At 45.0% G+C, this 25,991-nt stretch overlaps 1 protein-coding gene across 1 annotated transcript in view; it reads right to left on the bottom strand.

Moving 5' to 3' along the window:
* Window positions 1-53: 53 nt before the first annotated feature.
* Window positions 54-25,991, bottom strand: part of LOC136004274 (uncharacterized) — a 36,376-nt gene continuing 10,438 nt past the window's right edge. Inside the window, exons 2-4 of the mRNA XM_065660633.1 lie at window positions 7,838-8,781; window positions 5,126-6,087; window positions 54-4,528 (exon numbers count right to left, since the gene is read on the bottom strand). The gene's annotated coding sequence lies outside the window, so the exon portion shown is untranslated. The remainder of the gene's footprint in view (window positions 4,529-5,125; window positions 6,088-7,837; window positions 8,782-25,991) is intronic.

The raw sequence follows: 25,991 nt of genomic DNA, 5'->3' as shown, positions 1-25,991 counted from the left end.
TACAGGTAACAGTTTAACATTTCAGGCAACAAAGGGTTAATGCAAAAGTGCAGTTGCTGACAGGTATTTATGGTTGCTGCTGAAGCAGGCAGGCAGCTGTAGCTGCTGCCGAACAGGCCGCTGTTTGTAGCCCTGCAAAGCAGGGTGAACAACTCTTAAAGTTGCAGAACACGGATAGACACATGGACAACAAATGAGCCCAAATGGATGGAGCAATGGCCTCTAAAAAGGAAAAGTCTCAAACAAGCTCATCACCTAATACAGGAACAGTTCCAACAAGGACACCTCCACTTATCCATGAATCCATGGAACACGCCTATTTTTGTAATAAGAAAGAAGTCTGGTAAATACAGGTTACTCCATGATTTGCGTGCTGTCAACGAGCAAATGCAACCAATGGGAGCTTTACAGCCTGGACTCCCAAATCCCAGTATGATCCCAGATCAATGGTCCTTACTTGTTGTGGACCTGAAGGATTGTTTTTTCACAACTGGACTGCATCCAGATGACATGCAGCGCTTTGCATTTACTTTACCATCTATTAATCGGGAAGCCCCTGCTCAGCGTTATGAGTGGACAGTATTACCGCAAGGAATGTGGAACTCACCTACCCTTTGTCAACTATATGTGGATGCAGCCCTTCAACCACTCCGTAGAGCCTGGCCCAGTGTAATTATATACCATTACATGGATGATATTTTATTAGCTCAAAAGGAGCCCTTTACCACCGTACTACTGCAAACTGTAGCAGAAAAACTGAGTAACCGTGGACTGACAATAGCCCCAGAAAAGATTCAACAAACAGCTCCTTGGAAATACCTGGGCTGGACAATCACTGATCATGAAATACAGCCACAAAAACTGACTGTGGATACACACATTCGAACGCTACACGATGCACAGAGACTTCTAGGTGACCTACAATGGCTCCGCCCGGTTGTCGGGATTCCAAATGAACTGCTTGATGGTCTCCGTCCCCTACTAAAGGGAACGGACCCGGCCTCTACTGTGGAGCTTTCCCCAAAACAAAAGGGACTGTTGCGATCCATCACAGAATTTGTCACCAATCATGTCACTGCACGACGACTACCAGATGTTCTGATATATCTAACCATTCTAACTGGCCCCAAATTCCTTCTCGGTGCCATTTCCCAGGCAAAAAATAAAAACGGGGGAGGGTCGTGGCCAGCCTGAACGTATAGTATTGGAATGGATCGCCCCCCCGCTGCAGCCACGCTGTACAGTGCAAGAATATATTATCACCCTGGCGGACTTGATAAAAAAGGGCAGACTGCGCACCCTTGCCATTACGGGGCTACCCCCAAGAGAAATTCAAATTCCCATGAGGCAGACTGACTTAGATTGGTATCTGTGCTCCTCTATGGAACTTCAAGCAGCACTATTAGAGAGTGGTTCATTGATCACTACGCGGCCATTGGAATCACTTACCCTGGCGTGGATGACTAACCACCACTGGTTAAAGTAACCCCTTGCAAACGCAATCACGGTGTTTACAGATGCCGGCCAACGATCACGAACAGCAGTGGTGACGTGGAAAGATGGGGCTGACTGGCGGCACCAGATTTTACAGGTGCAACCCGAGGATACGCTTCAAACCTTGGAGTTGTATGCTGTAGTATGGGTATTCCTCCAATGGCTTCACCAGAAGATCAACATTATAACAGACTCCCTTTATGTGGCCAGAGTAGCTAATCATATTGAGGACGCCACCATACGCGCTTTGAAGAACCAGCGGCTAGCAAGCCTCTTGATGCAGCTAAAGCGTGCTATTGACTTCAGATCGGAGCGTTACGCAGTGTTGCACATTCATAGTCACCAATGGAACGAAGGACTCAGAGAAGGCAATGCAAGAGCAGACCGCCTCGTCGCAATAATAGAAGCCCCGGTTCCCGCTTTTGACAGGGCCCGACAGGCGCATATGATCTTCCATCAGAATGCAAAGGGCCTCCAACGCAGCTTTAGCATTTCACTGACTGAAGCGCGAGCTATCGTTCAGGCCTGTCCTGTGTGTAGCTTCCACAATCAGGGGATAGGCCTCGGAATTGGAGTAAATCCCAAAGGACTACGGTCCAACGAACTGATGCAAATGGATGTTACTCACGTCCCAGAGTTTGGTCGACTAAAATTCGTACATGTAACAATAGATACTTATAGCCATATGATTTGGGCGACTGCACAGCCAGGGGAGAAAGCTCGAGACGTCAAAAGGCACCTGACGGCCTCCTTTGCAGTTATGGGAAGGCCTGCCTCTATTAAGACGGACAACGGTCCAGCATACAGCAGCAACAGTGATAAACAATTCCTACAGCTATGGGACATTAAGCACGTCACTGGCATTCCACACTCCCCAACTGGGCAAGCGGTCGTAGAACGAGCAAACTTTACATTAAAAAGTATTTGTAGAAACTAAAGGACGACATCTCTGATCCAAGAGAACGTTTAGCCAAAGTGCTGTTTGTGCTCAACCACCTATGCATTTTTGGCCACCATAACGAACCTCCCATTGTTGTTCATTTTCCTAAAATGTCTGATCGTCCCACAATTGATATGCAGGTTTACTACAGGGATCCACAGACAGGTGTTTGGGGGGGCCCTGCCAAGGTAATATATATGGGGCGGGGTTATCTGTGTGTTCTTACCCCCACAGGTACCATCTGGGTGCCTAGTCGTTGGGCCAAACCTGCGGTGACTCCTGGCTCGACCACGGAGGCCGGCCCGACAGAACTCGCCGAGCAGAACTTAACCAACTGACGATCCATAATACTTCAAGCCCAGAGGGCAAGTCCACTGCCCCCTGTAGGGGGAATGGGGGCCGCCGCACTGGGCTTCTTGATCCTGGGCATTGGCTGTGTGTCGCTCAGGGTAAATGGCGTGCTACAGCACATTGATCCCCGAGTTAACCTGTGGGTGACGTGGGCCAATCAGACTAATACTAATTCTTTTTGCCTAGCTCTTGCCTCTGCCACGGATCCCTTTCACACCTGCTTAATAGGGATCCCCAGCTATAATGATCAGAGTTTTGCAGCATACTCTGTTATGGCTGCGCCAGCTTCTTCAAACTGGAATTCTCATTTTATTAGTAGTGTTTGCTGTATTAATGCTTTTTCCTTGATTGCTACGATGTGCTTATAAGTTAGTCTTGCAGTCAATAACACAAATGTGGGGCCCTCACACCCCAAATAAAAACGGGGGAATTGTGGGGGATTGGCTTGTCAAAAAGGGTCACATAGATATGTTGCAGCTGGTGGAGCAGGAATGTGGTAAACACCACAATCAGCAGGTTTAAGACCAGGAGGAGGACGGAACAGTGAATCATCACCAAGGACACAGCATCCTCGGAAAGCTACATTGTATCTAACAAAATATGTGTGACCTAGTTAGAAACCATATAAATAGGTGTTAAGACTTGCAATAAACAAAGCTTGCTGTTAACTCATATTGAGTCGTCCAAGTCTTCCTTTCATGACACTTTATTACCATCAAGCCCTTTTACCCCTTTGTTCGATACTTTCCCAACCTGCACAAGAATGCCACATTTAATCTCATTGGCCCCTGTAAAAATCCCCAGGTAAATAGTTCAGTCGCAATGCTGATCATGTGTTGTTCACACAGGACAGTTTCACCTTCTTGCTTTAGTTCTTCTCAAGACCCCCACATCCTCTGGCCTCCAACTGAGATTCCTTGTTATAACAACATCCTGACTTACCCCCCAAGGCTTGCTTGTTTACATTTCCTGTCTTTCAGCATTCCAACTTATTGCCCCAAAGCTTGTTTACTATCAAGGCCTCAGAGCTTGTTCCCAGAGTGTTTCTCATGCAAATCCTATCACCTTCACTCTTCACATTCCCAAATAACTGGCTGTTTCAGACAGACTTACTTAGGGGGCCTCCCAATGAATGAACGCTCATTCCAAAACACACTCCTCCACCTCACTTCCTGTTTGCCTGCGGTTTGAAAGACTTCCATGCTACTTGTCACAGAAACAGGAAGCACGATATGCAAAGAGTACTCACAGCATGGTTGTTCATCCTGTGACAAGAACAGGAAGTCTGAATTTGACCACCCGAAGCAGTGACAGAGCCCTTTCTGACTCCTTCCCTCAGAATTAACATGTATGCGTTGTAATTTGTAGGGACTCCACAAAACCAGGGGGTCAAACAATCTGCTGCAATGATGTCATAAATGATACAGTCAACCAGTATAAACCAAGAGAGACGAGGATCCTCTGCAGCCATTCCAGAAGCCACCCCTTGATGGCTGGGCTCAGGACAGGCAGCAGCATTATCTTTAGTATTCTGAAAGAATTTTACACTGAGGACTTCTCATGTTCTGCCTCACGCACAAACATCCCATATGTTACACTACTCCAGCCAGTAACTCCACTCTGTGTTCACCTAATGCAAAGGTGGATGCATTTTAACTGTGGGGCATGAGAACCACAACGCAGACATTCTGCTTTCTTCTCGTCATGCTGGAGTTGTACCTGTGATATAAGGAAAGCAAGTGCCTGGAAAACATAGGGTTAAGATACTTTTAACTTAGGTCTAAGATAGAGAACAATGTTTGTGTTGTAAGTCTGTGGTGTGATAGCAGAATTTAGTAGTCTTACTAACAAGAGTGAATTATTTCTTTCCATCCTTCTAATTATCAGTTAGATTGGAGACAGTGGCTCCTGAACATCTGGTAGCTTAGGATACTCCTTGTCTGCCCATCCTGTTCTGCTTGCAATAAATTTTGTACGAAGGTCACACTGTTCTAAATCTTTGCCAGCCATCAGAAACTTGCAGGTACAGCTGGTTTCAGCTAGTTTTGTGATTACTGGGGCATCCAACTGTGCCAAAGGTGAAAAGTGCACCCTGAGGAAGACTGCTTACTTCATCTCGAAGACCCCTGCCCACGACCATCAGAGGGCAGTGCGCAAGCACCAAAAGGGAGGAGACTTATGATAATGAATACCTAAACTAATTGTAATATCCCTGCTGCTCTCTCGGGAACCTAATGAATATGCTATGTTTGTGTGTAATAAATATCTGCTTGCTTAACCCCTCAGTGTGCAAGTTAGGAGGAGCGATCCCCCTTGCACCTGGCGCTGTAATAAACATACCCGCTTTATAACTCTCTTTGAGTTGTAGAGTCTGATTCCATGCTTCACCTGGGCTTGTTCATGGATGTCTGTCAGTAAGAAACTTAATGCAAGCAAGCTGCACCACCTGGAAAAATTGTGTCTCTCTCCTCTCTGCCAGAAATAAACATGTAAGCACGTTTTAAAACAGGAAAGAAAAAAAAAGTATATGAATAAGTAATAGAAGTATAAGCACTTTAAAACAAACAGCCCCCAACAAAACAAAACACACAAGACCTGTGATTGTTCAATCGCAACAAGCCATCCAACACAGGCTTAAAATACGTCACAACATACTTGGTAGCAGATCTCTAAATACCACTGTGACAAATCTAGGAAGCTGACAGACAACGTCAGTGTCATGCTGGGTCAGAGAAGCCTGCATCAGTTTGCAGACCAGAACGTTACACAGCAGACAGACGTGAAGAATAAACTACCCTTTGCTACTTCATCCTTCCACTTCCCTAGCTTTTCCAGCTTCCCACTTATCTGTGCTGCAGTCAAGCATACATATTACGTGTATACTTCTGCACCAGCTTTGCCCTCCTTTCCTCCTCTGAATAATGTAAGAAACAATATCCTATAAAACTGGAAGCAAGAAAAGGACTAGAGCCTCTAATAGAAATCTTTGTTAAATACTTTGGGACAAAAATGGACTGTATTTGTATTTCACATGCTAACAACCATTCTGGAACAGAAAAGCAGTCATTGGCTTTCCCCAAGCAGGCTGTTAAAATATCAGGCTGTGCTTTTAGAACAAGAGGACATAGAATTTAAAGTAACTAACCTTTTGAACCCAGCAGTGATTTTGACAACTGCTCCAGAAGCAGGAGAGCAGACTACTGAGCATGTGTATTCAAGCCATTCTGACCTGCAAGATACATCCCTGAAGGATTCGGGCCACGAACTGTTTGTGGATGGTAGCAGCTTTATGAAAATGGAAACTAGAAAGCAGGATATGCTGTGGTAAACAAACGTAAGATAATAGAGGCTGAAGCCCTGCACATCCCCCCCTCCCGCCCCCCAACACATCAGCACAAGAAAGCCAATCTGATGGTGCTACTGAGACTTGGAATTGTCAGAAAGTCAAAATTTGCTTTTAGGGCACATCAGTTTGATAACACTCCAGTGAATACTGGTAATCAAGTTGCTGACAAAACAGCTAAAGAAGCTGTGAATGGGGACCTTTTATTAATATTGCCTCATAAGTATCAGTGCTTGCATAATGAAGTTCCAAGTTATCAGACAGAGGATGAGAAATTACCTAGCCTATTAGGAGCCAAGAAGAATGATTAAGGATGGTGGGTTACACAAAACAGGCAAGTAATAATTGCCCAGCCTCTTATGAGAAGAAAAACACCAGGCAACTCATGGGGGAACAGAATCAATGACTGAGGCTTTAAAGCTCCAAGTTCTGAGTATGCAAATGAATGGAATTATTAAAGTGTTGTAAAGAAGTACGAACCTTCTTTAACATGCTGAGACCCCCATCTGGAACAACAAAGGCAATTGTCCAGGAGGCCATTGGCAAGTGGACTTTACAGAATTGCCACAGCACAACGGGCTCAGGTATATGTATATATTCTGGTACTAATACATTTTCTGGTTGGCCGGAGGCTTTCCCTTGTCTCACCAATATGGCTCGTGAAGTAGTAAAACATCCTTCCACTTCCCTAGCTTTTCCAGCTTCCCACTTATCTGTGCTGCAGTCAAGCATACATATCACGTGTATACTTCTGCACCAGCTTTGCCCTCCTTTCCTCCTCTGAATAATGCCATCTTACAGGTTCCCAGCCGTTGAAGAAAAATATCTCAACAAACCATAGAATGGTTAGAGTTGGAAAAGACCTTAAGATCATCTAGTTCCAATCCCCCTGCCATGGGCAAGGACGCCTCACCTTAGACCATGTTGCCCGAGGCTCCATCCAACCTGGCTTTGAACGCTACCAGGGACGGAGCATTTACCACTTCTTTGGGCAACCTGCACAAGTGCCTCACCACCCTCATCCTCAACCCATTTTCATTAATAATTCACTAGAGAAGGTTCAATCCTCACCTTTTAGCCCGCTTGATCACCAAGAGCCATGAGAACTAGCAAAACACCGATTACCTTACCAGTGCTTAAATGAACTTTTAGCACATTTAAAGAGATAAATTCTAACTTATGGGTCAAATATTCAAAATTAGAATACCTAAAATGCAAAGGACAGTACTCTAATAAGGTAAGCAAACTAATCTAACTGTAAAACAGAAAAAGAGGGAAAAAATCTGCCTGAAATCTCTCTCTGCATTATCTAAGTGGCACTGCAAATGTTTGCACAGCAAATTGTTTACTCCCAAAACAAATTGCTATAAAGAGGCAAAGAACAACACACCAACCCTGGCTCACCTGGTTTGAGATAATACCCCTCCCTAAAATTAACTTATGTGGATTTCCCATAAACACAGTAAAAACATTACGCTTGTTATTTACAGGATTATACACAAACCTACACCCACACTGCACCAGGTGAGAGGACATTAACACTACAAAATCATGCAGTTGGCTCCCACCTCCCTGCTCAACCAGTTTACAGTGTCATCTCTTGTCTCCCAGACACCTTCATCCAGCCCATCTTGCTGGATTCCTCCTGCTGTCCCCAATATCTCCTCCCTCCTGTGCCAGGTGGAATGATTCCTCCAGCAAGTCTGTACCTGGGACCAAACCAGCTTGCCATGGACTTGGTTGTCCAAAGAGAGCTTCAGGTGGTGGCCAGGGTCACGGCACGCTGGCTGAACCCCCCTGCCACAGGCACAGCCTGGTTTCCTATTGCAGAACATAAGAAGCCTTGAAATTAATGAAGCAACTTAAGTTGCGGGGGGGTGGGGGGGGGGTGGTTTGGGTTTTTTGTTTGGTTTGTTGTTGTGGGTTGGTTTGTGGTTTTGGGGTGGTTTTTTTGTCCCCAAATAGGCATAAAACTATTTTACACCCCACCCCCCATCAACATCATCTCTGCAACAGCTCATTTTTAATAAAACCTCCCCATCATAACCGATCATGAGTTCAGTCTGAGGAAGACGTGAGATACTTTAGCCCAACTGGTTCAAGACTTGCAAAGCTATAAGCAATTATAAACAGCATTTTTATAAAAACTTCTAGGTGACCTTTCTCACAGATGGAACTACTAATTCTACACAAAACCTTCAGCACTGCATCTGCATGTTGGTGCAACCAGAACTGTGCTGAGGCAACAGCTGCAAATTTCAATCTGCCAAGGAGCAAGGGATTTCTGGCCCAACTCCAAAGATAAAAAGGTACCTAGAGCCTTCACAGCAATTTGCCAAGTTAGTGGTAGAGGGATACTGACACAACCCAAATCTACATCCTGGTGCAGCAAGACATCATCAGTCTGACTCGTATAGAAGGAGATGTTCATTTCCTCTGCCAGCTGCTTGGCTTCCTCATTGGTCTTCCCCCAAAAAGCTTCAATGGAGAAGCCTTTTGCTCTCAGTAAGGGCACCAGTACCCGAGCAGTGCTGTTCCAAACACACCCACTCCAGGGAGCATTTTCATGCTGCAGTCGTTCATGCAGCAGGGTCTACACACAAGCCTTCGATAAAAAGTTCAGCTCCTCAGCTTTCCATTCCATCCACGGTTCCTAAAACAGGAAAAGTTACAAGTCAGTATCAACAAAAGGCATATTTTGGTATCAAACACATCCAGCCTGAAAACTACATTCTATCCTTCAGACAGCATTCAAAATAGTCAATGAACCTAATGAAAAAAATCAACCCAAGATCCCCCAAACTTGCAATCCAGAGAGAAAGAGTATTAAAGGACAAGTCTAATAATCCTATTGCAAAAGAAAGTAACTTGACAAAGTCCTGAGCATCAAAACTCAGGACATACATACAGAAACACACATGAGCACACCAGGACAACACAAAGCCAGTGAGGTACAAAATGGAAGCAACAGGAAGCATCAAGAGGACAGGACATCAAATCTATTGCACCAGCAGTAAAAGCAGCACTGCTGTAGTTGTAATGATGTCAGACTCTAAATGAGATAAAGGTTTGTGAGACAAATACCTTTTACTAGACCAACTGAGATAATTGGAGTATGCTGGGCTGCATCCCCAGAGCATGAGAAGCAGTTCAAGGGAGGGGATTCTCCCCTTCTACTGCACTCCGGGGAGACCCCCTCTGCAGTCCTGAGTCCAGCTCTGGGGCAACAACACAAGAGGAATGTGAAGCTGTTGGAGCAACTAAAGAGGCCACAGAGATTCTGCGAGTACTGGAGCACCTCTGCTCTAGAGACAGGCTGAGAGAGCTGGGCTTGTTCAGCCTGGAGGAGAAGGCTCAGGGGAGAACTTAGAGCAGCTTCCAGTGCCTAAAAGGACTACAAGAAACCTGAAGAGGGGCTTTTGACAAGGGCCTGTACGTGTAGGATGCGGGGGAATAGCTTTAAACTGAATATAGTGTACATTTAGATTAGATATTAAGAAGTTCTTCCCCGTGAGGGTGATGAGGCCCTGGCACAGGTTGCCCAGAGAAACTGTGGCTGCCCCATCCTTGGCAGTGTTTAAGACCAGGTTGGACGGGGCTTGGAGCAACCTGGCCTAGTGAAAGTTGTCCCTGCCTGTGGCAGAGGGTTGGAACTAGATGAGCTTTAAGGTCCCTTCCAACCCAAACCATTCTAGGATTATATGAAATAATAGGCAAGTTTTGGGGCACATAAATGTTTCTTCCAGGGTTCAAGCTGCTTCAGAAGTAACTGGCACTGAAGCACAGCTCCTCCTGGCATCCCGGTTGCCCATGCTGGGCTGGATGTCCAAAGGCAGGATCTCCTCTACACATTAAGCAACTGATGCTACATGGAGTAAGTGGGCTGCATTAATTACAAAGTGATCTCGAATAAGAAATCCCAGTCATCCAGGAATTCTGGAAGTCATCATGGACTGGCCAGAAGGCAAAGATTTTGGAATGTCACCAGAGGAGGTGATGCATGCTGAAGAGGCTCCACCATATAATAAATGGTCAGAAAGTGAAAAGCAATACACCTTGTCCACACCCAGGTTATTCACCAATGTGAAACGTGCTGCAATTAAGCAAGCCAAGCAGTTAAAACCTCTCTGGTACGGAGGACAACGGCTGAAGTACAAATATGGGGATGCCTGGCAGACTGACCATATCACACTCCAACAGACCCACCAAAGGGGCAGGGCAGGGTGCTGCTGGGATGTGCAATGTGACTTATGTGAAGATATAAAATGAGCCTTCCATCCCCCACTGCCCATCAGCTTGCCCTTCCTCCTTCAACCCCCCACAACAACTGCCTTCTCTGTTAACAGGTCATGATTTCAGCCTGTCATTTTGTGTGTAAATTACTGGGTTTGAACATGAGTAAAGGCCAAGATCAGACAAGAACTTCAAGGCTGTTCTGGGTTCAGCTGTAAGTTATTTTCCTACTTCCTAGTAGCTTGTGCAGTGCTGTGTTTTCAACTTTAGTCCAAGAAAAATGGTGATAACACACCCATGTTTTAGTTGTTGCTAAGTAATGCTTACCCTGGTCAAGGACGTTTCAGTCTCTCATACTCTTCCAGTGAGGAGGGGCACAAGAAGCCAGGAGGAAGCAGAGACAGGACACCCAACCCAAACTAGCCAAAGGGGTAGTCCATACCACAGCACATCATGCCCAGTATATAAACTGTGGGGAGTCACCCAGAAAGAAGGCCCAGATTGCTGCTTGGGTCAGGCTGGGTATCAGTCGGTGGGTGGTGAGCAATTGTATTGTGCATTGCTTGGGTTTATTGTTTTCCTTTCCCCTTTTAGTTTTATATTCTCTACCCTTGTTATTTCCCTTATTATTATTACTGGTGGTAGCAGTAGTGGTTTTGTATTATACCTTAGTTACTGGACTGTTCTTATCTCAACCTGTGGGAGTTACATTCTCTCAGTTCTCCTCCCCATCCCCCCGGGAGTGGGGGGAAGAAGGCAGGGACTGAACAAGTGGCTGCATGGCTCTGAGTTACCAGCTGGGCTTAAACCATGACAGAACTTAATTTCATTGCAAACAGTTAAGCTCCTCCAGAAAGCATGTAGAAAACAGGTCCTAAGGGAAAGCCTGGATTCACTGAGCTCTAGCCTGGGGAAGAAAAGGCTCCAAGGAAGACTCTAATGTCAGTTTTTAAATACACTGAAAATACTTTCAGAAAGGAAAAGGGTGCTCCTCTCTGGCAATGTGGGCAGTGAAAAGTTTTACTTAACTCAGGACAGTTACAAATACCTCCTTCTGCCTATGCCATCTAATCGCCAGGAATGCAGGAGTTTGCACACAATTCTTATATTCATTCCCTCCACACAAACATTTGTTAAAGTCACAATTCTTCTGTTCTTTTAATTATTTCCTGGTAAATTAATCTCTTCAGATCCCAACTTGCCAGTAGTCTCAGAACTGCTTCTGGCCGCAACTGAACTGCCTTTAGCACTCACTTTAGCACTGACTTCAAGGAGAGATGTCAGATGTCTACTCGATCTGCGACACCGCAGCAACCTATGATCTGGCTTTTGTTCTGTGCCTCTCCAAATTCTTGACTACTGCACCCACTCTGACCTTTTCTGAATGATTTTGGCAGGGGTTTCTTTATAAGGAAAAAGTTTTCTTAATGTTATGAACATGACACATTGAGGTATTTTTAGATGTTTATAATGAGAAAGCAAAGCCCATGTTTAAAAAGAGAACTGGTACCAACACCAGATCAACACCTTTAGGGAAAAAAAAACAAAACAACAAACTGCAAGCAACAAGAGTCTCTGTTTCGGACAGGGATGTTTACTCATCTCCCCATTCTAAAATACTCACCCTAAGTTACAACGTATGAAAGCAAATCCTGATGCAGCACTGAGAAGCACCAGGCTGCAAGTCCAACTACTCAGTGCCAACGCTCCATGTGCAATCAGCATTTTGTTAGCCTGGGGGTGCCTACATTAACCAGCACAACAGGACTACAACCCCAAATGAACTTTGGGCAGTTTTGTAGTATACACACTAAACCAGGACACGGAAACAGCAGCACGTGTGAATATTTGTTTTGCAAGACACACATGTATGTTGGCAGATGCCATAAAACACCTCATGAAATATTTACTAATTGCAATATTTACTGAACTAATTCAGTAGGGGTTTTTTTCCCATATTTTGTGTCATGTTAGGTTTGTAGTGATCCCATAATTGTCTTTATAAAGATTAAAAAAAAAATCATTTGAATTTTAATTAACTCTTTTTTATCCAGCATCTAGCAGAACACTCAAAGATGGTAATAAAAGGATCTTTAAAAGTATTTACTATTCTACATTAGAGGGTAATTTATTGCCAAGAAAGATGGCTTTTCTGGGGGGGCTTTTTTTCTATAAATGATACAAACAAAAATAAAAGCTTGCAAGTGGCTGGGTAGTCAGCATAGCTGCTCAAGTCCCCACGCAGCTGTGTTCAGCAGTTTACAGGCTGAAAGAAAAAAAAATTAAAATAATGCTTTCAGTAAAAAGAGCATCATCTTTTGAAAAGATACAGGCTAAGCAAGTGCCTTCTGGCATCAGACTGCACAGACCTGGAGTCATAGAACCCCAGACCAATTTAGGTTAGAAAGGACTTTAAAGCTCACCCAGTTCCAACTCCCTGCCATAGGCAGGGACACCTTCCAATAGACCAGGTTGCTCCAAGCCCCGTCCAGCCTGGCCTTGAACGCTGCCAGGGATGGGGCAACCACAACTTCTATGGGTAACCTGTGCCAGCGCCTCACCACCCTCACGCACAACAATGTCAAAATTACGAAATGTGGAGAAGTGGCTAACAGAGAAAGGTCATGTTCCCATCAACAAGCTGAAACAAGACATCTGTGTAGAATGGTGCAGACTTACTAGCACCAGATAATGAGGAACTGAAGGACACCGGCAAACAGCAACATGCTATGACCAATCACAGCCAAGGACACTAAGCGATAAGTGCATGAGAAAGAGGATGGTGGGGGGGGTGTGCATGGTGTAGCTGCAAAAGTGTAGAGCTTACGCAATGCCTTATTTGTGCCAGAACCAATCAAGTGCCTAGTATTTGCATATTCACTGTTATATTAACCGAAGGTAGAAGCCCAATAAATGAATCGTGCTTATTGATCACAATGGTCGTGCTGATTCCTCCCTGCTGCAACAAACTGGTGCCCGAACAGGGACCCTCTTGCTGTTGCTTGACTGAGCAAAGAAGACAGCTGGAATAGGAGGGGAGCGGACCGATTGGAACAGGAACCCAGGTACCTTTAAAAGCTGGGAAGACAGCAGGGATTGGGAAAGCTCCGAAGAATGCAGCCTTCGGAAGGCAAAGAACGCTTCGCTGCTGGCAGCGTTGGTTCCGAGAGCCTGAGCAAGATTTTACTTGGCTGGCCGCCCGTATTTCGTCTGCCTCCTGGTGAGCTACATTGGCGCCAACGTTTTATGAGTTGAGAAAAAATCGAGTAATAATTGAGTAATAATGGATAGAGAGGCAGCATATGATTTATTTAAGTGCTTCTTAGAGAAGCGGGGAGTGGATAAGGAATTGGACTTAACAAAGGGATTAAAGGCTCTGTTAGAATACACGAGAGAGTTAGGTTGTTTCCAAGATCCTAACGATGTATTTGATCTACCCGAATGGAAGAAGTTTGGGGATGAGCTTTGGAATAGAGTGATTGATGATAACAAGCAAGCGAAAAAAAAAATGTGCTAAAGACTGGAGGACAGTTATTAATTGCCTACATAAGTATGCAGTACTTCAACTCTTCCGACATATCCTCTCTGCGAGAGGGATAGCGTATGATGAAGCTATGCTAAAAAGATTGCTGCTCTGGATTAAGGAGAAGGACTTAATCCAGGGGGTTGGAGAAGCCTTTGAGTTTGGGACTTGGGAAAAAATCGCTAAGGAAGAAGTCTCTGTTTTATGGATGTTTTCACTCCTTAAGGTGAAGGGAGCAACCTTTAAAGAGACAGACTTAAATTTAATGTTGAAATGGTCGAAGACGCATTATCCAGAGACTGATGAGTCTATCGTATCTGAGGTCTCTTTGTGGAATGGTGCACGAGTTAAATTGTGGGACGCAGCCACAAAAGGCAGTGACACTGTGAAACATTTGTTAATCATTTGGAGAACTATTTTAGAGATGTTAAAGTCAAAAAGTGAGATCGTGGAACCCAGTGTCCCCCCCACCCCTGGCCACCCCTGAACCTCTGCCAGTTGCCGCCGCGGCTGCAAAGACTGAGGACAGAGATGAAGACAGTCTTTTGACCCGGACCCTATTGACCCCAAGGAACCTGTGCGTGCTCATCAGGCTGCTGTTGCTGCTCCTGAGGTTCTGACGCCTGTTAATTCTGATGCTGACCTGCATGGTCCTTTTGACATGGAGCCAGAAAAGAAGCCTGATTTATATCCCCCAGATCCTCATGATAAATGGGCAGCTGTAAAGGGAGAAGTGAGATGGGTGGGGGATGCAGATGTATTGTGTGCTTTCCCTGTGATGTATGTGCTGGATCAAGACCCGCGGTGGGAAGGTCTCTCGTATGCCCTTATCAGGGGTATCGGGCGAACTGTGGCGGACTGTGGACTTGGGGTCCCATATACAACTCATTTGATACAGTCTCTCTGTGATACTCATGTACTAGAAGTTAGCAAATATGTCTATGATTCTATTGATGCTTGGAAACCTTTATAGATATTGCTGGCCACTTCTTCTGACATAGGCTGGCCACCTGTGTCAGAATGAGTGTGCATTTTGATCAGTATAAAAGCCCAAGCCTCATGCGATGTGAGGGAGGCAGAGCCTCTGTGGGGACGCTCGCTAGGGCTGAGCCTGCCACCTCACACTGCAATGATGCTTGTTGGAGCTGGTTTCCTGATAGTCTTCACAGGGTCCTTGTGCCACATTCTGTATGTGGGACTGTGTAGTGGGAGTAATGATTGTCTGAATTTTGTGTTTCAAATATTGTAGATGTGTGAAGTGTGCTTGTGGGATCCCATACGCATACGTATGTGTGTGTGTGATGAGGGCAGATGGTGTTCTATGTATTTTTTTTTGTTATTGTGTTCATGTAAAAGTTTTTAAGAGGTAGTGGTTTAACATTTCAGGCAAGAAAGGGTTAATGCAAAAGTGCGGTTGCTGACAGGTATTTATGGTTGCTGCTGAAGCAGGCAGGCAGCTGTAGCTGCTGCTGAGCAGGCTGCTGTTTGTAGCCGTGCAAAGCAGGGTGAACAACTTTGAGGGAAAAAAAAAAAAAAAAAGGTAAAGTTGCAGAGCACGGGTAGACAAATGCGAATCCAGGTGATAGATTGGAAATCTATTCAGAGAGAGGCTCTGTCAAACAATGATTTTGATTGTTCGCAGGCGTTGCAGGAAAAGATTCTCACCTTTCCTGTTAAGTACTAGTTTAACCCTCAAGGTCAGGCAGTAAATGCTGAAATGTCTCCACTAAATTAGAAATTGCTATCTCAGTTAAGGCAAACGGTTTCTTCTACAGGCGTTCAGTCTGAACCCACTAGGAAAATGTTGTCATATATTTGGGGAACAGATTTGCTGTTATATTAAAAGTATTGTATAATTAATCCTCACCCCTTCGCAGTTGTTGTTATGGAACATGTATTGGCAGGAAGCCTGTCAAGAGGCGGTTGCAGTTCAACGAGGCCAGGGAGATCCTCTGATTGGGGTGCAATTACAACACCTGATGGGAATCGGACAGTTCTCCACTAAGGAGGCTCAAGTCCAGCTAGGTCCAGAATTGTTAAAAGAATCTATGAGACTAGCCTTGCGAGCTCTATCACAGATTAAAGATACTACTGCAGCTCCTGCCTATATGAAAGTGACACAGAAAAAGGATGAGCCCTTCAGTACCTTTGTGGATAGGGTAGCTGATGCTATAAGGAAGTCAGGTACTCCAGAATACATGCATGGTATTTTACTGCAATTTGTGTGCAATACAGAACTGTAATGATGCTGTAAGGCAGACACTTGTTCAGTTACCTGCAAATGCCACTGTAGAAGAGATGTTAGAACGAATGGCACGGGTACCTATGAGGCATCAGGCAGTGTTGGTTGAGGCAGTAAAAGCAGTGGGAGAGGCAATTCAAAAAAGTCATTCGCAAGTATTAGCGGCCTTGGCACCTTTGCAAGCCACCGGTATGGTCAAGGGTCCTCGATGTTTTAGATGTGGTCAAAATGGGCACATGAGAAAAGATTGCCACCACTCGGTTTGGTGCCCTAATTGTCAAATGGACAACCATTGTGCTGCTACCTGTCGACGCAAACAGAACCGGTCGGGAAACAGGCAACGGAGCGCCAAGACCCGTCGCGCAATGATCCCAACCATGTGTCCTACAGCCCCTGCGCCTCAACGTGTGTACGCAGCAAGTCAAACTCCGTTGCCTTGCAACCAGCCACCCCCGGCAACCTCGGAATGGACTTGGCAACCACAGTAGACACTACCTTGTAGTTTTTGTCATCAGTGTGACCCTACAGTAGAATTGTATTGTGGTGGTTGTCAGTCTATAAGATATCTTCACCAGAGTTGGCTGAAACAAAGACTTTCTGTATAGTCTGTCAAAATAACTTTTATGTAACCCACTTATAGCGCTTCGGAAATATTTAGCTAATTTTAGAAGTACAGATTTTGAATTACTCGAGTTATTTGAAAATCGATGTTTGCTTCATAGAGCTGCATATACATTTGCTTTACAAGCTGTTTTGCCATTATTGGACTCATAATTATAGGGGGCTTGTTGCTTTGTTGTGCTTTGCAATGTTGTTCTGCTTGTTTACAATGACTCCTGACTCAGTCCTTATTCCTTCATAAAGAAAAAGGGGGATTTGTGGAGAAGTGGCTAACAGAGAAAGGTCATGTTCCCATCAACGAGCTGAAACAAGACATCTGTGTAGAATGGTGCAGACTTACTAGCACCAGATAATGAGGAACTGAAGGACACCGGCAAACAGCAACATGCTATGACCAATCACAGCCAAGGACACTAAGCGATAAGTGCATGAGAAAGAGGATGGTGGGGGGGGTGTGCATGGTGTAGCTGCAAAAGTGTAGAGCTTACGCAATGCCTTATTTGTGCCAGAACCAATCAAGTGCCTAGTATTTGCATATTCACTGTTATATTAACCGAAGGTAGAAGCCCAATAAATGAATCGTGCTTATTGATCACAATGGTCGTGCTGATTCCTCCCTGCTGCAACAACGAAACACAACAAAAGTTTAGAAAAAGTGGAATTCTTTGAAAACATTAAGAGCACACAGTAGCAATAGGAGACTGCTGCTGCTCAGAGCAGCCAGTTTCTGTAATGCTCACCCAGTGTCAGTTTTAGCTTTTCCTGTTTCCCATCCAACTGCCTCTTCAAAAATCTCAGTCAGGTGGAATTCATTTTAACTTCACTTATTCCCAAAATGTAACAGGTTGCTGCATCAGTATCACTAGCAGCTATTAGCACAAACCCATAAAAGCTAGTGATTTACTACCATGGAGACCAACTCCTGATGATACCAGAACTTAAGGACACCAGCTCACCACTAGTACCACAACAAATCAAGAACTGGCCAAGTCAGCCTCAGCAATGACTTCCAGCAAGGCCATCGGGCTCCCAAGGGAGGAAGACATGGCTTGCACAGTCACAGGCTTGAGACTCCCCCAAATTCTGCAGCCAGCAAGCTCTGCAGAGAGTGACATGCTCCCTCCCCTCACTTGAGGGCCACCCATAGCCTCTTAATCCCTCTTCAGTCCTTAACCAACTGGGAAGTCTTGGTTTGTCAGGGATGGATGTAGATGCTGAAAGGCAGCAAACCCACAGTCCTTGCACAGGGCAAGCCACTGAGCATACATGACATGGTGCAGGCAGAACTAGAGTAACTGCTGAACGAGCTGTAACAGGAGGCTCAACAAGAGCCTTTGAAAAAGGGGGTACATATTGGTACACCCACACCTTGCAGACACACTCAAGTGCTAGTAGACAAGATATTCCAGCCCAAGCCACCTTGAAGAAGCAATCTAAAACCCCACTGTATCAGAACATGGCCACAGCTTGGAGAGAGGCAGCTGTAATTAACAGCCTATGAAGAACCAAAAGATCAGCACTGTCCGACTGCAGAAGTCCCCAGAGCACAGTTCTCCAGAGCCCTACGTACATTTTTGATACTTATCTAAGGGGAGGGGAGAAAAAAAAAAAAAAGGCAGAACTGGAAATGATACGGACAAAGGTGATCAAAAGCATACTACATCTACATAAGGAAGACCTAAGCAAGCAAAGATTCCTTGGTTTGGAAAAGCCACCACCAAATTAGTTATGCAAATAATGAAAAACCTTTTATAAGCCAATCTTTCAGAAATTAAAATCCTCGTGCACTGATATCTCTGGGGATTGAACACTGGAATGAACACACTTGTGAGGACCCTTGTCTTCTTGTGTGCCTTGTCATACTTGTGAGCAGTGCTTTTATCTGGAAGTGAAAACCAGACTCAAACAGATATTTTATACATCAGGAGATACAAAACAATCTCCTTTTTAAGAGAGAGGAAATAATCAATGCCTGCAACTCCACTCTGAACCTAAATGTTCAAACAGAAGCACTTAAAGCTCTTTAACCTTTTTTGTGGCCACAGAATACTTCCATTCTTGCCGAATTTCGCAGTGAGCTCGAAGTCCCATCCTACAGTCACAGAAAGGAGCTGTTTGACCTCTTACATATATTCTTATAGAATCATAGAATAGTTAAGGTTGGAAAGGACCTTAAGATCATCTAATTCCAACCCCCCTACCATGGGCAGGGATACCACACACTAAACCATGTCACCCAAGACTTTGTCCAACCTGGCCTTGAACATAGCATATACATATACATATACACAGCAACAAGCATTTATATGACCCAAGGCAATGAAAAACCTGACGATTCCTACAGGATCCAATTCAATTCTATGTTGAAGCAGCCAGGGAGTTCAGAAGGCAGAAGTCTCAAGGGCTACAGTGCCCCAAAACCATTGCAGACCATTAGAGATGGACAAAGAATAACAGCCTGTATCCAGAAAGATGCTTTCTCCTCCTGCAGAACCAGTGTTACCCTGACCAGCAATTCATGCTTCTCAAACTCACCCTAAAAAGTTCCACTTTGGCTCCAAGGAAGACAAGGCACGTGGAGGAGGAACACACCAGCAATGGGGGCAATGCTTTCATCCAGTTAGTCATTGCTGTTGAGTTTGCAAAGAAAGCAAAGACAAATAACAAGGGCTGTACAAGTAATAAAGTTGTTACTGGTCATGACATCCTTGTGGATCTTAACGTTGCATGAGAACCTTCGACAAAATCTACACATGAACCATTAAGATTTTACTCTGCAACAGGGGTTGTATACCTGTGATGTTACTGTACTGCAGAGACCTCTGCAAAAACAGATGCTGCCTCAGTTCTGCAAGGACCCCATCAGAGGCATCAGAAATGCTGGTAGAGACTGAGCATCACTCTGGAAGCCAGGCAAGGTCTCTGCAGGAATGCAGATGGGGAACTTTGCTACACTGCCCCGAGAAGTTGGAGATCACCCCCATGACATGGAATCGTTATTTTCATGTCACGCTGTTCATAGAATCATAGAATAGTTAGGGTTGGAAAGGACCTCAAGATCATCTAGTTCCAACCCCCCTGCCATGGACAGGGACACCTCTCACTAAACCATCCAACACAAGGCTTCATCCAACCTGGCCTTGAACACTGCCAGGGATGGAGCACTCACAACCTCCCTGGGCAACCCATTCCAGTGTCTCACCACCCTAACAGGAAAGAATTCCCTCCTTATATCCAATCTAAACTTCCCCTGTTTAAGTTTTAACCCATTACCCCTTGTCCTGTCACTACAGTCCCTGACAAAGAGTCCCTCCCCAGCATCCCTATAGGCCCCCTTCAGGTACTGGAAGGCTGCTATGAGGTCTCCACGCAGCCTTCTCTTCTCCAGGCTGAAAAGCCCCAACTTCCTCAGCCTGTCTTCGTACGGGAGGTGCTCCAGGCCCCTGATCATCCTCGTGGCCCTCCTCTGGACTTGTTCCAGCAGTTCCATGTCCTTTTTATGTTGAGGACAACAGAACTGCACACAATACTCCAGGTGAGGTCTCACAAGAGCAGAGTAGAGGGGCAGGATCACCTCCTTTGACCTGCTGGTCACACTCCTTTTGATGCAGCCCAGGATACGGTTGGCTTTCTGGGCTGCGAGCGCACACTGCCGGCTCATGTTAAGTTTCTCATCGACCAGCACCCCCAAGTCCTTCTCTGCAGGGCCGCTCTGAAACTCTTCTTTGCCCAGTCTGTAGCCGTGCCTGGGATTGCTCCGACTCAGGTGTAGGACCCTGCACTTGTCGTGGTTGAACTTCATAAGGTTGGCATCAGCCCACCTCACAAGTGTGTCAAGGTCCATCTGGATGGCATCCCTTCCCTCCAGCATATCAACCGGACCACACAGCTTGGTGTCATCGGCAAACTTGCTGAGGGGGCACACTCAATCCCACTGTCCATGTCAGCGACGAAGATGTTAAACAAGACCGGTCCCAACACCGATCCCTGAGGGACACCACTCGTTACCGGTCTCCAGCCAGACATCGAGCCATTGACCACAACTCTTTGTGTGCGGCCGTCCAGCCAGTTCTTTATCCACCGAGTGGTCCATCCATCGAATTGATATCTCTCCAATTTAGAGAGAAGGATGTTGTGTGGGACAGTGTCAAACGCTTTGCACAAGTTCATCCAGCCTCCTGGTGAGGTGCACACAAACACCTGAAGCTCTGACATCAGTATGTGAACTGTTACATACAAAGAGAAACGCTTTTTTTACTAAATGTGTTTTTAATTCAGTACAGGCAGGTTGTGTGATAACCCATGAGTCCAAAGCCTGGAGCCACCCTCAGCACACCTCAAGCCAAGGCCGACGTTCTTCCTTCCCGCTCCAGATGTACAACAAAGGCCCCATTCCTATCACACCACTTCCCGCAGGTACCGGCGGTGAGGACCGTGCCAGACAGCAGGACTAGCAAATCACGGAAACCAAAGCAGCCCTCACGCGACCACTATACTGCAGCACTAGGGGCAGAGCCAGGGCAGCCCCCGAAGTGTCTCTGGCATGGCCCACAGCGTTCGCTGCCGACCGGGGACTTGGGCGGATCTTTGCGGGAGGTCCCTGACGGAGCTGGTCCGGGCAGGCCTCCACATTAACTCAAGAACACCCCTCTCACGCAAGGCCCCGTCCCACACTGAAAAAGTCCCACCGAGACGCCCCGGGCTCCTCCCGAGCCACGCCCGGCCCATGGCCCCCTCATCGCCAAGTGGTCCCAGCAGCTGCCCCTACCTGCTACCGGAACAAGACAGCATAACCTCCCACCAGGTATGTTTCCACTGCTGCGGCAGGCACTCACTCCCAACCTGCATATGGAACGTAAACCCCACACCTTCACCGGGCAACGGCGACAAAAATGACAGCACCGGAAAATACTTTACTCGCTGCGGGCAGGACGGCCTATCACTGGGGCGGACAGGGGCGGGGGGAACGGGCTTTCAGCCGACAGACAGCACCAAAAGCCAATAGGAGGCCGGCGTGATGCTTCGTCATCTCTTCAGGGAGCTCTCCCTCAGCCGTCTTGGGGGGGGGGGGGGGGGAGGGGAGGGGAGGGGGAGGGGAGGGGAGGGGAGGGGGAGGGGAGGGGAGGGGAGGGGGAGGGGAGGGGAGGGGAGGGGGAGGGGAGGGGGGGAGGGGAGGGGGAGGGGAGGGGGAGGGGAGGGGGAGGGGAGGGGAGGGGGAGGGTAGAGGGGGAGGAGGAGGAGGAGGAGGAGGAGGAGGAGGGGGGGGGGGGGGGGGGAATGTACTTTCCTTCTTGTATTGCACTTGTGGTTCCTCGTCGGCTATTAGGCCTTACGGGGCTGCAGCAGCTTCGGAGGAAGAGCTCCTGGCAGGATATCAGGCAGGTGCTCCTGAGCATCTCTGGTATTTCCCTAGTTTACTGTAGGGGAGCAGAGAGCAGCAGGTGTTAGCGTAAGAATAAACACATAACCACCGGAATGGTTATATGAGGTGCTTTATTGCAGCGCTGGGAAACCAGGGGCACTCGCCCAAATCTGGCTTCGACCTCGTCACATCGCGTTCGCAATTTATACACTAAAATTTGGTTACTAATACATATTTAACACGGATTGCATCATTAACTACTACATATGTATCAAGGATTGCCACATCAGTCTATTACGACATCAGCCTCTTCTGCGCTTGCGCAGCCTCTTCTGGTGGTCGCATTGATGAAGTAAGGAGTCTTCCTCAGATGAAGTAAGAAGTCTTCCTCGCTCTGTCCTCCTTCACCTTTCTGTTCTTTGGATATATCCCAACCATTGTGTGGACGCCAGTATTGTCTTGTTCTTACTTGACTACCCTGGTGTGTCCATTAATTTCTACTTCGATAGACTTTCACAATACTTTTTAAATCTACCCGTATGCCCTTTACCGTATATAATTATGTTAGCTCTTACCACCTAGCCTACCATTGTTAACATTGGTTACTGAATAACTCTGGTACAAACTACAAACTGTACTGGAACATTACATTATTTCCAAACCCACACTACTGATTTATAAATTTTCAAATATAATAATTTCTAATGCTTAGTTATCGTAAAATTTTGCCTTTTTCTCTAACATTTCCCCCCTTTGAAAATACTTCACTTAACTTAAGTAAGTATTTTCATTCTCTTAGGTAGCTGTTTCCTGATAAGTCAGTGGAGGTGTAGGGTATTTCAGATGTTTCCTAGTTACTGCCTCTATAATTCGATGGGTCCATGCCCTGTTTTGGGCTATTTCCTTTCGAATACAAAGATACATCAAATATAGCATTAAAAATACAATCAGTATCACTATTATAGTTTGTACGAGGGAATGGACCCATCCTGTGAGGTGAAGGCCTAGATCATCAAAAAGTGCTCCGATCCAATTTTGTTCAATATATTCTTTTTCTTTTTCTGTTTCTTTTTCAATGTTGTACAGCTGGGAAATGTCGTATTCTATATCTGTGGTCACATTAGGAATGTGAATACAGCAGTGATCTACTCTGTCCTTTAAATATCCACAAACGCCATGTTCCTTAAGTAATAACATGTCTAATGCCATTCTGTTCTGCAAGGTCATTTTGGTTGTTGCCTGCAATTGTAAATTTAAATTTCTGAATCCTTTTTTTGTTATTCTGGCTAACCTTTTTGTTTGACTAAACAGGTTGTCAATCATTTCTCTGTTTCGATATGCTGCCACTGGGGCAAGTAGAGATTCAAAAGCCCATCCTATCTTAACTCCTGTTGAGGGCTCCTGCCAAATGTTTTCATCATTATTGTCGTTATTATCTATATTTCTTCTTGTTCGAATTTGTAAGATTTCTAATTTGCCTTTGAATGGTGACTTTTTCCAAATTGGACAAAGAGTTGGTAATCCTAAAGTAATTTCTTTAGCTGGACCTTCTATGGGTAGGTGGGTAGTCCAGGTTCCGTCACTTGCTGCCCAAATGAAATGTCCCATACTATGCACTGTTGAATATTTACAATCTATATTGTCAACGGGGACTTGTATTACTTTCCCTCCAATTTTCAGTCCTCGGCACGCGCATCCTGCCTTTAAAGCAATCTTGATTGGAGGTATTGTAATTTTCTCAGGGTCAGTGTCACAATCTAAGATTCTGGTACAATTCCACCAAGGAACATTTTTGATTATATTTTGACTAACCCGATTTATGGACAGTAAGTTACTGATGTTTATATTTTCTGTTACATTTTGTTTTCCTGTCCATCTAAGACACCAAGAGATGTTCCCAATATATTGGAATTTCTGTAAAATGCTCACTGACCAAATTGTATTCCAGTCTTGTTTTGAACTATTTGTTTTTCCACATTCCCACACCCTTTTTTGCCTGTTTATCTTGATTTCTTTCTTGTAAATGCATTTTCCCCATTCATCTCTTACAGAGGTAAATTGAGCATTTTGGTATCTCTCACAAACTGATCTTAGTACTAAAACTGCAGGATCTCCAAAAACACCTTCTTCTCGATATTCTGTCATTGTCATGTTTTCTGTTACCTCCTTTTCCTGACAAGTGATTGCTCTGTTAATTTCTGAAAGTGAGAATGTTATTATTCCCCATTCAGTTGGTTCTCCTGCCGCTTTGGGTATTGGTAAACAAGCTGTTATTCTACTTGTGTTTTTCATCTTTGCAAAATCTTCAATCAGTCCTATCATTAAATTTTCCTCAGGATTTCGATGATACACTTGGATTATTTGTGTTGAATTTACTGATCTTTTAGTCCTTTTTCTTGTAACCTTAGTTTCGTTATGGCTAATTGTATATCCAGTCCTATAGGACCAATTATCTTTTTCCCAACTATCCTTGTTGGTGTTGGTCCTATTGGAGTGGTTTTTGTGAACTTGCAAGTCAGAATGGCATCTTGTTTTAGGTCGTTTTAAAACTTCTTTCCGAGGGATTGCTAGGATAAAAACAGATGTCAGCTCTGTTAACGACCATATGAAAATCAAAGTTTTATAATAGAACCCAGGCATCTTATTTACATTCCAGTTTTAGTTTTGTAGGGCCTAGTACCTGTGTTTCCCAGATTTTTGAAACTTTCTTTATTCGTGTATAATGTATCTAAGAATCTATTCCTTTTACCTTCACTGTTGTGAATGTGGTTAGCAATACTAGATATGGTCAGTCCCACTGTTCTTTTAATGGTTCTTTATTCCAGTTCCGGATGTATACTTGGTCTCCTGGTTGGATATCATGTGCTGGATTTTCCAGAGATAGTGGCCTATTCTACACCAGAGTGCTTCGCAGTCGAGTTAAGGTTCTACCGAGAGATAGCACATAATTATAAACATCCTGATTCCCTTTAATATGGGTATTAGGGTTGGGTTCCGGTGCCTCATATGGTTTTCCATAGAGGATTTCTTAGGGGCTTACTGACATTTTACTTCTGGGTTTTATTCTAATTCGTAGCAGAGCTATAGGCAATGTTTGTGGCCATTTTATTTTGGCTTCCTGACATATTTTACAGATTTGTCTTTTTATTGTTTGGTTCATCTTTTCTACCTGTCCACTAGATTGGGGCCTCCAAGGAGTGTGTAAGTTCCATGATATTCCTAATAGTTTACTAACTTCTTGTACTGCGTTGGCAATAAAATGTGGACCCCTATCTGATGATATTCCTAAAGGAACTCCAAACCGTGGGATGATTTCTCTAAGTAACCATTTCACCACTTCTTTTGCTTGATTGGTGCGACAGGGAAAGGCTTCTGGCCATCCAGAAAAGGTGTCAACCCCTACTAACAGATATTTGTATCTTTGTACTTTTGGTTATTCCGCAAAATCAACCTGCCAATAATCTCCTGACTCCATTCCTATTTTAATTTTTCCTATTTCAATTTGTCTCCTTACTATTGGATTGTTTTTTTTTTTTTTTAAACAAATTTCACATTTTGATCCTACTGCTTTTGCCATCGTTAACATCTGTGTGGAAATTGTTCCTAGCCTTAAATAAGTTACCAATACTTCTGCACCCCAATGACATTTTTGGTGTTCAGTTTGTAGGATTTTTCGCATTATTGCTGGTGGTGCTATTATTCGTCCAGTTGTTGTTGTATACCACCCTTCAGAATTCTTTTGAGCCTCCAACAGTCCGGCCAGCTTTTCATCTTCTTTTGAATAATTAGGATCTTGTGAAAGATAGGTATGGAGTGGGCTTACCTTGAGAGGTATCAGGGCCATCATGTTCCATACCTTTCGGGCAACTTGTCGAGTTGTCC

Source organism: Lathamus discolor, chromosome W (assembly GCF_037157495.1).
Source record: "Lathamus discolor isolate bLatDis1 chromosome W, bLatDis1.hap1, whole genome shotgun sequence".
Lineage (NCBI taxonomy): Eukaryota > Metazoa > Chordata > Aves > Psittaciformes > Psittacidae > Lathamus > Lathamus discolor.
Note: the sequence above shows the minus strand (reverse complement) of the source record. Positions and strands in the feature narration are given on the sequence as shown.